Below are 15,080 nucleotides of genomic sequence, written 5' to 3'. Positions count from 1 at the left end.
ATGTCTGCTGTTTAGACAGTCACTTCATTGTTCATTAGTACATGTCTTTGGTAAGTATGTCTCCTGTGAAGAGAAATATTGAAACAAATTATTATTATTCAGTAGTGGTATTTCAGTTACTCAACTAATCCACCCACTGATAGAGTGAATTAAATGCTTTGAAGAATAAAGTCAAGTAAATCTTGATAAAAAATCAAAGGCTGAGGAAATCTTGTTTGACAGAAGGCATGAACAAAAATGCTAAAGTGAATACTATTTAGGGAGAAACACTCATTTTAACAGTAGACTAAATGAGGAGTAATAGTTCAAGAGTATCAAAATGTGTTATGTGATCAAAACGCAGAAACAGCTTATTTTTCCTATGTCTTTTATTATTCCAGGACTCATAATATTCTACCTACATGAGCACCTGTCTTTTGTGGTAACTCAAAGTATTTGAACACCTTATCTAATCCAACCTCAAATTTCCTGTGAGGTAGGTAAGCACTGAGAGCTCCTGGTACTGTTTTCAAGATGTGACAAGTAAATTAGAGAGACTGTTTTCACACTCCAAATTTCACAGAAGCCTCAGTGGGGGAAGTGAAGGTAAGAATTACCAGTTGATTCCCAGTCGTAGAAATCATTATCAGAGTTCAAAAGGACATTGTTGGTAACTTGATCCAACATGGGCTTTCCTGGTGAGACTTGTGGTGACTTGGTTCATTTCACCAACCACACAAATTTTATGTAACTTTTAAATCATATAAGAAATATAGGACACAGCTTTATGTGTGTTTATATATATATGGATATATATGGATAAATACATGACTTGGAAGGGTATTAAAATTTTAAAACAAACATAAGATATGTATTGCTCCTTCCTCTCATATCCCAGCATCACTTTTGAAGATTCAGACATAGCCATTAACAGTTATAATATTTATTTATATCCAGAATCCAACAAGTTGCCACATCCCTGTTGCTTCCACCCTAATTCAGACCACCATCATCCGTTGCTTGAATTGTGGCAATTGTCTTCCAGCTGTCCTCCCCACTTCTCTTTAGCTTCCTGTTGTCTATACTTAGTGTAGCAGACAGGGCTCCTGGGAAGACACCAGTCAGATTGTATCTCTTCCATACTCAAAAGTCATCCAAGGCTCCCCATTCGATTCAGAACAAAAGCCAAATAACCAGTAAGCTCTACACATTATCCTGGCGCCTTACCTCTGTAACTCTGTCTCCTGCTCTTGAGATGCCTCACTCTCTTTGCCTTAGACATTCTGGCCTTTTAGCCATCTTGAACATGCCAGGCATGTTTCTGCCTGGGAGCTTTTGCACTTGCTGTTTCTTCTGCCTGAAATGTTCTGGCCCCCGTTAGCTTCCCTTCCTTCCTGTCTTAATTTAAATGTAAGCTTTTTAATGAGTCCTTCCCTAGCCACCCTACTTAAAATTGTTACTCTGTTCCCAAACTCATACTTTCTATACCTTCCTTCAGTTTTCTCCTTAGAATTCATTTTTACTTATTTGTCTTACTGGTTATCTATCTCTCTCAGATAGACGGCTTCCAAATATAATCACATTAACTTTTCTAATGTGACATTGCTGCTCCCCATCCCTGCCTTCAAGAAATGGAGTCTGTTTCCCCTCCATTTGAATCTGGGCTTCCGTCTTCCGTGTTTGGAATACTTCCTCTTGGAGGCCAATAGCCATGTGAGAAAACCAACTACCTTAAGATCACCACACTGTAAGGAGGGCCAGGCTAGCCAAGTGGAGAGGGGCCATATACAGATGAGTACCCCGTGGCTCCAGACATAGTAAAGTCTTATTCCACACCGAGCAGAGGCTTCTTGAACTTTCTATACCAATAGCCATTAGGTGAATGGAGTCGAGTGAATGACCCACTATCTAATAGAACAGAGTTGTTAAGCCAGGCCCTGGATTCCTAAATCATAGAATTTTGAGGAAATAGAAGATTGTTTGAAGACATTGTGTTCTGAGGTAGTCTATTAAGCAGCAATAGATATATGAAACTTTCCGACACTAAAATGTGAGCTCCATGAAGACCCAGATTTTTTATTGGTTTTGTTGACTGCTGTCTCCCCAAATGTCTCCAGTAGTGTTTGAAACAAGTTAGGTGCTCAGTAGGCATCTGTTGAGTGAACAAATCGAGAGAAAGGAACATTACTAGCAGGTCAGAGTTTCTTTCTGATGCCTTAAAACAATAGGATATGGCACTGTATTCTTAGGAAAACCAGCTTCACAGACATCATCTTCAAACTTTTTATTGGAGATATTAAGTGAAACTTTTAATTAACCATATCACCTTTTAAGAGGAAATTTGTCTTTCTAAATATAAAAGTGACTCAGATACATGGCAAAATTTTTAAACAACGCAAGAATCTGTGCCATGAAAAGTGAGCCTCATTTTTATCCCTCTGTTAAGTTCCTTTGGTAATAGTCCAGCAAGTGTTGTAGGCACAATGAGGCCTTAAAATTTTCACTCTACATAGTGTTTAAAGAGGGTTCCCTAAATATACCAAAACAGCATTTAGCCCCCATTTACTGAATATCTACTATAGCCACCCATTTAGTTCTTACACAACCCAATAAGGTAGATAATATCATTTTATAGATGAAGAAATTGAGGCTTGAATAGTGATGTAGCTTGACCAAAGGTAAACACTTTGAAAGTGATAGATTCAAGGTCTAACTCCAGAGCTATGCTTAACTTTTTTCCTTCATTGCCTGTTACAGAGATTGACCTCTTTATCAAGTGCCGTGTTGTTATATTCCACTGAAACAATCTTTTGTGCATTTTAGGCTTGAACAAATGAGTAAATATATTGAAGGTATTGGGAGCCAAGTTTCCCACTATTGGGGAAGGGAGTTATAAGTATGGAAAGGGGAAGGGTAGAATATATCCTACTGTGATAGATTAGAATTGGAAGCATCACTATGAACCCATTTCTATTACATATCTATCTGTATCTTAGCTCTATTCACTTAGAATGCCTATATATAAAAACATACCAGTAGAAATGAATGCGCTCAGATTTTGCTTCTAAATACTGTTCTCTAATAAAAGGAACTGGAGCTCCTTGTAAAAATGACTGAGTCTCTTGCTGGCACAGGGACAGCACAAGATGAGTCTGGAATGTCTTACTGCATCCAGAAAGTAAGAAAGTGCTCCCAGTAGCCAAAGCTGAAACTATTTGAGCAACAAAATAAAGTAGTCTTGGATTGTAACAAAGAGTATAAAATAACTATTCATGAATTCATACCGACAAAAATGAAAGAGTAAATAGCAAGGCTTCCCAGGTGGCACTAGTGGTAAATGCAGGAGATGCCAATGCAGGAGATGCAGGAATTGTGGGTTTGATCCTTGGGTTGGGAAGGTCCCCTGGAGGAGGAAATGGCAACCAACCCCAGTATTCTTGCTGGAAGATCCCACGGACAGTGGAGCCTGCTGGGCTACAGTCCGTCAGGTCGCAAAGAGCTGGACACGACTAAAGTGATTTAGCATGCATGCCCAAATAGCAAAGGAGAATTCCAGTATACCTTTATATGTGTTATACATGTGTAATTTATGTGGATACCCTTCTCTCAAGGAGGTGGAACATAACTTCCCATTCCATAAACTGGGGCTACACATAGTGACTCCCTTCCTAAGAGTACAGCATAGAAAAAGAAGGAAGGAGAGTGGTGAGACGTGCTACAACACTACCTCATCTCCGTGAGCTGTTTCACTTGGCCCCTTTTTTCCTATGACATACCTCAGACATTGTATTTTTGTTTGAGCACTTCCTCATTTTCTGGTACTACAAAATTCTCCAGGCTCATCTGTGTATTTCCTGCCCTAATCCTAGAATCATCCATTTCTCCAGGGAGCCCTGTTTCCTTTTATTGGGGAATGGTATTAGAAACCAAGATCTATCTGATAGGTCACTGTGCTCATTGTTACTGAGGTATCCTTGCTTCTAGCTCTCTCTACTGACGGAGTTAGAAAATATATGTGTATATACTAACATATATTTTTTCTTTTTTTTTAACATTTATGTATGTTTTTTTTTTTTTAATTTTATTTTATTTTTAAACTTTACAATATTGTATTGGTTTTGCCAAATATCGAAATGAATCTGCCACAGGTATACATGTGTTCCCCATCCTGAACCCTCCTCCCTCCTCCCTCCCCATACCATCCCTCTGGGTCATCCCAGTGCACCAGCCCCAAGCATCCAGTATTGTGCATCGAACCTGGACTGGCGACTTGTTCCATATATGATATTATACGTATTTCAATGCCATTCTCCCAAATCATCCCACCCTCTCCCTCTCCCACAGAGTCCAAAAGACTGTTCTATCAAAGAATTTATGCACTTCATCCAAGCGGTCAAATTTATTGACATAGCACTAATTTGTTTCTTTTCTTATTTTTCTGATTAGTCTGACTAGAAGTTTATTAATTTTATTGTTCTCAAAAAAATCAGTTTTTATTTTATTGAGTTTTTAATTGCCTCTGCATTTTCAGGGTCGTTGATTTTCACTTAATCCTGTGTTATTTTTCTTCTGCTTACTTTGAACTTCATTTGCTCTTTATTTTCCAATTTCTTAAGGTGAAAGCTGAGGTCACTAATTTTGTGACTGTTCTTTTTTCTTTTTTTTTTTTGTTTTATTACAGGCACATAGTGCATGAATTCTCCTCTAACTACAGCTTTGTGTGTTAGTTGCTCAGTCGTGTTTGACTGTGACCCCATGTACTGTAGCCTTCCAGGCTTCTCTGTCCATGGAGTTCTCCAGGCAAGAATACTGGAGTGGGTTGATATTTCCTTCTCCAGGATTACAGCTTTAGCAGAAGACTATTATTTAGTTTCTAAACATTTTATGATTTTCTACAGATCTTTCTGGTATTAATTTAAAATTTAATGCCACTGTCAGAGATCATGCTGTATTAGGACTAAATTCTTTTAAACATGTTGAGATTTGTTTTAGGGTGCAGAATGGGGTGTCTCTTGATAAGTGTTCTATGTACATGCACTTAAAAAGAATGTATATCCTGTCACTGAGTGGAATGTTCTATAAATGTCATTTAAGTTCAGTTGTGTTGTTCAACTCTTCTGTGTACCTGTTATCCACCTTCTGTCTACCTTTTTAGTCAATTATTGAGAGAGGGATAGTGAAATCCCTAACTCTAATCATGGATATATTTATTTTTCTTTGCAGTTTTATCAGTTTTTACTCATCTATCTTAAAAATCCATGATTGGTTTCATAAAAGTTTAGGATTTTCATGTCTTGCTGATGAACTTATTCCTTTATCTTTGTGAAATTACTTTCTTTCTCCTTGTCGCTAACTTTGCTCTGTGCTCTGAAATTTACTTCATCTGATATTAACATGGTCACTCTTCCTTTCTTTTGATTAATGTTATCCTGGTGTTTCTCATTTCAGCCTTTTATGTTTTTTTTTTTTTTTACGTTTAACTCCATTTGTTCTTTATATTTTAAGCAAGTTTCTTCTAGGATTAAACAGTTAAGGTCTTGCTTTTTCATCCAATCTGACAATCTCTGCCTTTTAATTAGTATGTTTATTTAGGTCATTTACATTTAAGGTGATTTTTTTATATGACAAAGTTTAAATCTTTTATTTTGCTATTGTTTTCTACTCAAGCCATTAGTTCATTGCTCGCTCTTCCTCTTTTTTTGCCTTCTTTTAGATGAACAGGGTATTATTATTGCTATTATTACATCTTGTCACCTTTGTTGGCTTATTAACTTTAAGTAACTCTTATTGTTTTAATGATTCTTTTAGAGTGTATAATAAAGACTAACTTGTTAGACTAGCAATTGAATTTCTCTGCTGTATCACTGCTTTAAAAGGTAGAAATAGCATTTTTAAGTGTCTACTATGTGCCAGGTACTGTTCAGCATGTGTAACAGCTTGTAATTAGTTCATGTAATACAACAAGATTGTGAAGTATGGACTGTTGCTTTCATTTTGCACATGTAAAAACAGGCCTGAGAAGTTCACTTGCTCAAGGTTACACAGCTAGTAAACTGTTGAGTCTGGATTAACCTACCCTTTCCTTAGCTCTGTATCTCTAAGTCTAAGTAGATTAACAGTGATGACTTCAAACGAATACTATATGTGGTAACTGCTTCCTTTGAAATTTTTTCTTTATATAATTGTTTTTATTTTTTATTATTTTAACTTTCAAATCTATTTGTGGTAGCTAAGAATTAAGAGTTTTCTTGCATTCTTAATCTTATATGATTTGGGAAATTGCCTTACCATGTGGCTCTATCCACAGCCTTCTCAGTTCCTGCAAAGTAATCCATCAAACAGAAACCAGAACATTTATTGTCCTAAATATTCTTCCAATGGAGGTTATATTGAGCTCTATAATTTCTGAGTTTTTTTTAACCAGTTTTACCAGTCTGAGTTTTAAAATTCTCCCAAAAACAAATTATAAGCTTAAAAGTTAAATTTGTTTGTAATTTTTAAAATTTGATGTCTCCCTTTTAATATGGATGTATACTTTATTATTGCCAAGATGTTACACCAAAAGAATAAGATTTAATTGCTGAATTATGTCAGCTAATATGAATGTACATTTAGCAGGTTGGTATATAACTGGTTTTCTAAGTGTGGTCTGCAAAACCTTGGCAATAGTGGTAATGGAAGAGACCCTTTCAGCAATATGAGAAAACAAAACTATTTTCATAATAATGCTGAAAATATAATTTGCATAGTTTACTATGTTGACATTTACACTGATGGTTTGAAAAAGCACTAATGGATAAAAAGTACTGGCACATTAGCAGGAACACCAGACTGTACTTAATAGTCACAATTCCTTCACTATCATGTGGGGGGAAAAAAAGTAGTTTTGTTAAATATCCCTGATGGATTAGTAAAAAATTAGGGGCTTCTCTCGTGGCTCAGATGGTAAAGAATCCACCTTCCGTGGGAGACCTTGGTTCAATCCCTGGGTTGGGAAGATGCTCTGGAGGAGGGCATGGGAGTCCACTCCAGTATTATTGCCTGGAGAATCCCCATGGACAGAGGAGCCTGGCAGACTACAGTCCACGGGGTTGCAAAGAGTCAGACACGACTGAGCAACTAGGCACAGCACACCACATTAATTTTATTAAACACTGATGCTTGATTACATGTATTTTTAGTATTCTGGTGAAATAGAAAATATGAATATTCCTATATTTCATAATTAGGAATATGAATGAAGTACTCCTCTGTACCAAAGTGTGACAGTTTCCTCAAGGAAAAGCACTTATATGGTTTCTCAGGTTGTGAGCTCAACTATGCTTTTTCTTTTTATATGGAACATTTTTACTTAAAAGAACAACTGACAGGCAAATTATGGTTATTTGGACTTGTTTCTTTGGCAGACATTTTCTCAAAATGGATGAAGTCAGTCTGTCTCTACAAGACATGCAATTGAAAATATTTGTTTCCAATGCTGAAATTTAAGATCAAATGAACATTAGAATTTTGGAAAACTAGTATCTGTTACCACAAATGTAAACAGTTTTCCAAGACTTAAAGCTTTTATGAAAAGATTGGTAGTGATATTAGAAGCTGTGATGTTTACATATTGTTTAATGAAATTCATCAACATTTGGAAAATCTACATAACTCAGCCAACCAGTATTTTCCAAATGACCTCATGATCTTACAAAATCCTGCATAGGTAAAATTGCAATATAAACTAATGTATACTATTGTAACAGTACAAAATTTTCATTGATATGATTTCAAATTGCATTTATCTCTTGTTAGACTTCTGCATAGTATCAAAAAAGATTATCTACGAATATATTAAAATGCTACTAAAATACTCCTGTCTTTACCAAATACATATCTCTGTGAGGCCAGTTTTCTTTTTTTTCTTTTTTTAAAAAATTAATTTCTTTTTGAATGAAGGATAATTGCTTTAGAGAATTCTGCTGTTTTCTGTCAAACCTCAACATGAATCAGCCACAGGTATATATATATCCCCTCCCGTTTGAAACTGCCTCCCATCTCCCTCCCCATCTCACCCCCTAGTTTGATAGAGAGCCCCTGTTTGAGTTTCCTGAGCCATACAGCAAATTACCATTGGCTATCTATTTTACATATAGTAATGTACGTTTCCATGTTACTCTTTCCGTATATCTCACCCTCACTTCCCTTCTCCCTATGTCCATAACTCTATTCTCTATATCTGTTTCTCCATTGATGCCCTGTAAATAAATTCTTCAGTACCGTTTTTCGTGGTCCTTCCCTTTTGTCCACACCCTCTCTAGCATTTATTGTCTATAGACTTTTTGATGAAGGCCATTCTGACCAGTGTGAGATGATATCTCATTGCAGTTTTGATTTGCATTTCTCTAATAATGAGCAATGTTGAGCATCTTTACATGTGTTTGTTAGCCATCTGTATGTCTTCTTTGGAGAAATGTCTGTTTAGGTCTTTTTCCCACTTTTTGATTGGGTTGTTTGTTTTTTTGGTATTGAGCTGTATGAGCTGCTTGTATATTTGGGAATTTAATCCTTTGTCAATTGTTTCATTTGCTATTATTTTCTCCCATTCTGAGGGTTGTCTTTTCATCTTGCTTATGGTTTCCTTTGCTGTGCAAAAGCTTTTAAGTTTAATCAGGCCCCACTTGTTTCCTTTTGTTTTTATTTCCGTTACTCTAGGAGGTGGGTCATAGAGGATCTTGCTTTGATTTATGTCATCAAGTGTTCTGCCTATGTTTTCCTCTAAGAGTTTTATAGTTTCTGGTCTTACATTTAGGTCCCTAATCCATTTTGAGTTTATCTTTGTGTATGGTGTTAGGAAGTGTTCTAATTTCATTCTTTTACATGTAGCTATCCAGTTTTCCCAGCACCACTTATTGAAGAGGCTATCTTTGCCCCATTGTATATTCTTGCTTCCTTTGTCAAAAATAAGGTACCCATAGGTGCATGGGTTTATTTCTGATCTTTCTATCTTGTTCCATTGGTCTACATTTCTGTTTTTGTGCAGTACCATACTGTCCTGATGACTGTAGTTTTGTAGTATAATCTGAAGTCAGGAAGCTTGATTCCTCCAACTCCATTCTTCTTTCTCAAGACTGCTTTGGCTATTCAGGATCTTTTTTATTTCCATATAAATTGTGAAATGTTTTGTTCTAGTTCTGTGAAAAATGCCATTGGTAATTTGATAGGGATTGCATTAAATCTGTAGATTACATTTGATAGTATAGTCATTTTTACAATATTGATTCTTCTTATCCAGGAACATGGAATATCTCTCCATCAGTTTATGTCATCTTTGATATCTTTCATTAGTGTCTTATAATTTTCTGTGCATAGTTCTTTTATCTCCTTATGTCAGTTTATTCCTAGATATTTAATTCTTTTTGTTGCAGTGGTGAATGGGATTGATTCCTTAATTGTTCTTTCTGATTTTTCACTGTTAGTATATAGAAATGCGAGTGATTTCTGAGTATTGACTTTGTATCCTGCAGCTTTGCTAAATTCACTGATTAGCTCTAGTAATTTTCTGAGACTATCTTTAGGGTTTTCTATGTACAGTATCATGTCATCTGCACACAGAGAGACCTTTACTTCTTCTTTTCTGATCTGGATTTATTTCTTCTTCTCTTATTGCTCTAGCTAGGACTTCCAGAACTATGTTGAATAATAGTGGCCAAAGTGGATACCCTTGTCTTGTTCCTGATCTTAGGGGGAATGCTTTCAGTTTTTCACCATTGAAATTAATGTTTGCTGTAGGCTTATCAATATGGCCTTTACTATGTTGAGGTAGGTCCCTTCTATGCCCATTTTTTGAGGAGTTTTAATCATAAATGGGTGCTGAATTTTTCCAAAGGCTTTTTCTGTATTTATTGAGATGATCATATGGTTTTTATCTTTCGATTTGTTAATGGTTTGTCACATTGATTGATTTCCATATATTGGAGAATCCTTGGATCCCTGGAGTAAACCCAACTTGATCATGGTGTATGAGCTTTTTGATGTGTTGCTGAATTCTGTTTGCTAAAATTTTGTTGAGGATTTTTACATCATTGTTCATCAGTGATATTGGCCTGTAGTTTTTTTTTGTGTGTGTTGTCTTTGTCTGGTTTTATTATCAGGGTGATGGTGGCCTCGTAGAATGATTTTGGAAGTGTTCCTTCCTCTGCAATTTTTTGAAAGAGTTTTAAAATGATAGGCATTAGCTCTTCTCTAAATGTTTGGACTTGTGAAGCCATCTGGTCCTGGGCTTTTGTTTTTTGGGAGATTTTTGATCATAGCTTCAATTTCAGTGCCTGTAATTGGGCCCATAATTTCTATTTTTTCCTGGTTCAGTCTTGGAAGATTGAACTTTTCTAAGAATCTGTTCATTTCTTCCAGATCATCTATTTTATTGCCATATAGTTGTTCATAAGAGTCTCTTATAATCCTTTGTACTTCTGCATTGTCTGTTGTAACTTCTCCTTTTTAATATCTAATATTGTTGATTTGATTCTTCTCTCTTTTTTTCTTGATGAGTCTGGCTAAGGGTTTGTCAATCTTCTCAAAGAACCAGCTTTTAGTTTTATTAATCTTTACTGTTGCTTCTTTCATTCCTTTTTCATTTATTTCTGCTCAGATATTTATGATTTCTTTCCTTCTACTAATTTTGGGGTATTTTTCTTCTTCTTTTTCCAGTTGCTTTAGGTGTAAAGTTAGGTTGTCTATTTGATGTTTTTCTTGTTTCTTGAGGTAGGATTGTATTGCAATAAACTTCCCTGTTAGAACTGGTTTTGCTGTATCCCATAGGTTTTGAGTTGTCTTGCTCTCATTGTCATTTTTTCTAGAATTTTTTTTCCCTTTTGATTTCTTCAACAATCTTTTGGTTATTTAGGAACATGTTGTTTAAGCTCTATGTGTTTGTGTTTCTTACAGTTTTTTTTTTTTTCTTATAATTGATATCTAGTCTCATAGCATTGTGGTCAGAGAAGATGCCTGATACAATTTCAATTTTATTAAATTTACTGAGGTTTTATTTGTGACCCAAGATGTGGTCTATCCTAGAGAATGTTCTATGTGCACTTGAGAAGAAGGTGTTTTCTTCTGCATTTGGATGGAATGTCCTGAATATATCAATGAGATCCATCTCATCTAATGTATCATTTAAGACTTGTGTTTCCTTGTTAATTTTCTGTGTTGATGATCTGTCCATTGGTGTGAGTGGGGTGTTGGAGTCTCCTACTATTATTGTGTTACTGTCAATTTCTCCTTTTATGTCTGTTAGTGTTTGTCTTATGTGTTGAGGTGCTCCTATGTTGGGTGCATAGATATTTTTAAATTGTTATGTCTTCCTCTTGGATCGATCCCTTGATCATTATGTAGTGTCCTTCCTGATCTTTTGTAATCTTCTTTATTTTAAGGTCTCTTTTGTCTTATATGAGGATTGCTACTCCAGCTTTCTTTTGCTTCCTATTTGCATAGAATATTTTTCCATCCTTTCACTTTCAGTCAATATGTATCTTGAAGTCTGAAGTGGGTTTCTTTTTTTTTTTTTTTTTTTTTTGATATTGATAATCTATGGCTTTCTCTCTTTTTTTTTTTTTTTTTAATTTTATTTTATTTTTAAACTCCACATAATCGTATCAGTTCTGCCAAACATCAAAACGAATCCACCACAGGTATACATGTGTTCCCCATCCTGAACCCTCCTCCCTCCTCCCTCCCCATACCATCCCTCTGGGTCGTCCCAGTGCACTAGCCCCAAGCATCCAGTATCGTGCATCGAAGCTGGACTGGCAACTCGTTTCTTACATGATATTTTACATGTTACAATGTCATTCTCCCAAATCTTCCCACCCTCTCCCTCTCCCACAGAGTCCATAAGACTGTTCTATACATCAGTGTCTCTTTTGCTGTCTCGTACACAGGGTTATTGTTACCATCTTTCTAAATTCCATATATATGCGTTAGAATACTGTATTTATGTTTTTCCTTCTGGCTTACTTCACTCTGTATAATAGGCTCCAGTTTCATCCACCTCATTAGAACTGATTCAAATGTATTCTTTTTAATGGCTGAGTAATACTCCATTGTGTATATGTACCACAGCTTTCTTATCCATTCATCTGCTGATGGACATCTAGGTTGCTTCCATGTCTTGGCTATTATAAACAGTGCTGCGATGAACATTGGGGTACACGTGTCTCTTTCCCTTCTGGTTTCCTCAGTGTGTATGCCCAGCAGTGGGGTTGCTGGATCATAAGGCAGTTCTATTTCCAGTTTTTTAAGGAATCTCCACACTGTTCTCCATAGTGGCTGTACTAGTTTGCATTCCCACCAACAGTGTAAGAGGGTTCCCTTTTCTCCACACCCTCTCCAGCATTTATTATTTGTAGACTTTTGGATCGCAGCCATTCTGACTGGTGTGAAATGGTACCTCATAGTGGTTTTGATTTGCATTTCTCTGATAATGAGTGATGTTGAGCATCTTTTCATGTGTTTGTTAGCCATCTGTATGTCTTTTTTGGAGAAATGTCTATTTAGTTCTTTGGCCCATTTTTTGATTGGGTCGTTTATTTTTCTGGAGTTGAGCTGTAGGAGTTGCTTGTATATTTTTGAGATTAGTTGTTTGTCGGTTGCTTCATTTGCTATTATTTTCTCCCATTCTGAAGGCTGTCTTTTCACCTTGCTAATAGTTTCCTTTGATGTGCAGAAGCTTTTAAGGTTAATTAGGTCCCATTTGTTTATTTTTGCTTTTATTTCCAATATTCTGGGAGGTGGGTCATAGAGGATCCTGCTGTGATGTATGTCGGAGAGTGTTTTGCCTATGTTCTCCTCTAGGAGTTTTATAGTTTCTGGTCTTACGTTTAGATCTTTAATCCATTTTGAGTTTATTTTTGTGTATGGTGTTAGAAAGTGGTCCAGTTTCATTCTTTTACAAGTGGTTGACCAGATTTCCCAGCACCACTTGTTAAAGAGATTGTCTTTAATCCATTGTATATTCTTGCCTCCTTTGTCGAAGATAAGGTGTCCATATGTGCGTGGATTTATCTCTGGGCTTTCTATTTTATTCCATTGATCAATATTTCTGTCTTTGTGCCAGTACCATACTGTCTTGATAACTGTGGCTTTGTAGTAGAGCCTGAAGTCAGGTAGGTTGATTCCTCCAGTTCCATTCTTCTTTCTCAAGATCGCTTTGGCTATTCGAGGTTTTTTGTATTTCCATATAAATTGTGAAATTATTTGTTCTAGCTCTGTGAAGAATACTGTTGGTAGCTTGATAGGGATTGCGTTGAATCTATAAATTGCTTTGGGTAGTATACTCATTTTCACTATATTGATTCTTCCAATCCATGAACATGGTATATTTCTCCATCTATTAGTGTCCTCTTTGATTTCTTTCACCAGTGTTTTATAGTTTTCTATATATAGGTCTTTAGTTTCTTTAGGTAGATATATTCCTAAGTATTTTATTCTTTCTGTTGCAATGGTGAATGGAATTGTTTCCTTAATTTCTCTTTCTGTTTTCTCATTATTAGTGTATAGGAATGCAAGGGATTTCTGTGTGTTGATTTTATATCCTGCAACTTTACTGTAGTCATTGATTATTTCTAGTAATTTTCTGGTGGACTCTTTAGGGTTTTCTATGTAGAGGATCATGTCATCTGCAAATAGTGAGAGTTTTACTTCTTCTTTTCCAATTTGGATTCCTTTTATTTCTTTTTCTGCTCTGATTGCTGTGGCCAAAACTTCCAAAACTATGTTGAATAGTAATGGTGAAAGTGGGCACCCTTGTCTTGTTCCTGACTTTAGAGGAAATGCTTTCAATTTTTCACCATTGAGGATAATGTTTGCAGTGGGTTTGTCATATATAGCTTTTATTATGTTGAGGTATGTTCCTTCTATTCCTGCTTTCTGGAGAGTTTTTATCATAAATGGATGTTGAATTTTGTCAAAGGCTTTCTCTGCATCTATTGAGATAATCATATGGTTTTTATTTTTCAATTTGTTAATGTGGTGTATTACATTGATTGATTTGCGGATATTGAAGAATCCTTGCATCCCTGGGATAAAGCCCACTTGATCATGGTGTATGATCTTTTTAATGTGTTGTTGGATTCTGATTGCTAGAATTTTGTTAAGGATTTTTGCATCTATGTTCATCAGTGATATTGGCCTGTAGTTTTCTTTTTTTGTGGGATCTTTGTCAGGTTTTGGTATTAGGGTGATGGTGGCCTCATAGAATGAGTTTGGAAGTTTACCTTCCTCTGCAATTTTCTGGAAGAGTTTGAGCAGGATAGGTGTTAGCTCTTCTCTAAATTTTTGGTAGAATTCAGCTGTGAAGCCGTCTGGACCGGGGCTTTTGTTTGCTGGAAGATTTTTGATTACAGTTTCAATTTCCATGCTTGTGATGGGTCTGTTAAGATTTTCTATTTCTTCCTGGTCCAGTTTTGGAAAGTTGTACTTTTCTAAGAATTTGTCCATTTCTTCCACGTTGTCCATTTTATTGGCATATAATTGTTGATAGTACTCTCTTATGATCCTTTGTATTTCTGTGTTGTCTGTTGTGATCTCTCCATTTTCGTTTCTAATTTTGTTGATTTGATTTTTCTCCCTTTGTTTCTTGATGAGTCTGGCTAATGGTTTGTCAATTTTATTTATCCTTTCAAAGAACCAGCTTTTGGTTTTGTTGATTTTTGCTATGGTCTCTTTTGTTTCTTTTGCATTTATTTCTGCTCTAATTTTTAAGATTTCTTTCCTTCTACTAACCCTGGGGTTCTTCATTTCTTCCTTTTCTAGTTGCTTTAGGTGTAGAGTTAGGTTATTTATTTGACTTTTTTCTTGTTTCTTGAGGTGTGCCTGTATTGCTATGAACTTTCCCCTTAGGACTGCTTTTACCGTGTCCCACAGGTTTTGGGTTGTTGTGTTTTCATTTTCATTCGTTTCTATGCAAATTTTGATTTCTTTTTTGATTTCTTCTGTGATTTGTTGGTTATTCAGCAGCGTGTTGTTCAGCCTCCATATGTTGGAATTCTTCATAGTTTTTCTCCTGTAATTGAGATCTAATCTTACTGCATTGTGGTCAGAAAAAATGCTTGGAATGATTT

The sequence above is a fragment of the Bos taurus genome, chromosome 28 (assembly GCF_002263795.3).
Source record: "Bos taurus isolate L1 Dominette 01449 registration number 42190680 breed Hereford chromosome 28, ARS-UCD2.0, whole genome shotgun sequence".
NCBI classification, from domain to species: Eukaryota; Metazoa; Chordata; class Mammalia; order Artiodactyla; family Bovidae; genus Bos; species Bos taurus.
The sequence above is the reverse complement of the archived record's forward strand: the minus strand, read 5'-3'. Positions refer to the sequence as shown.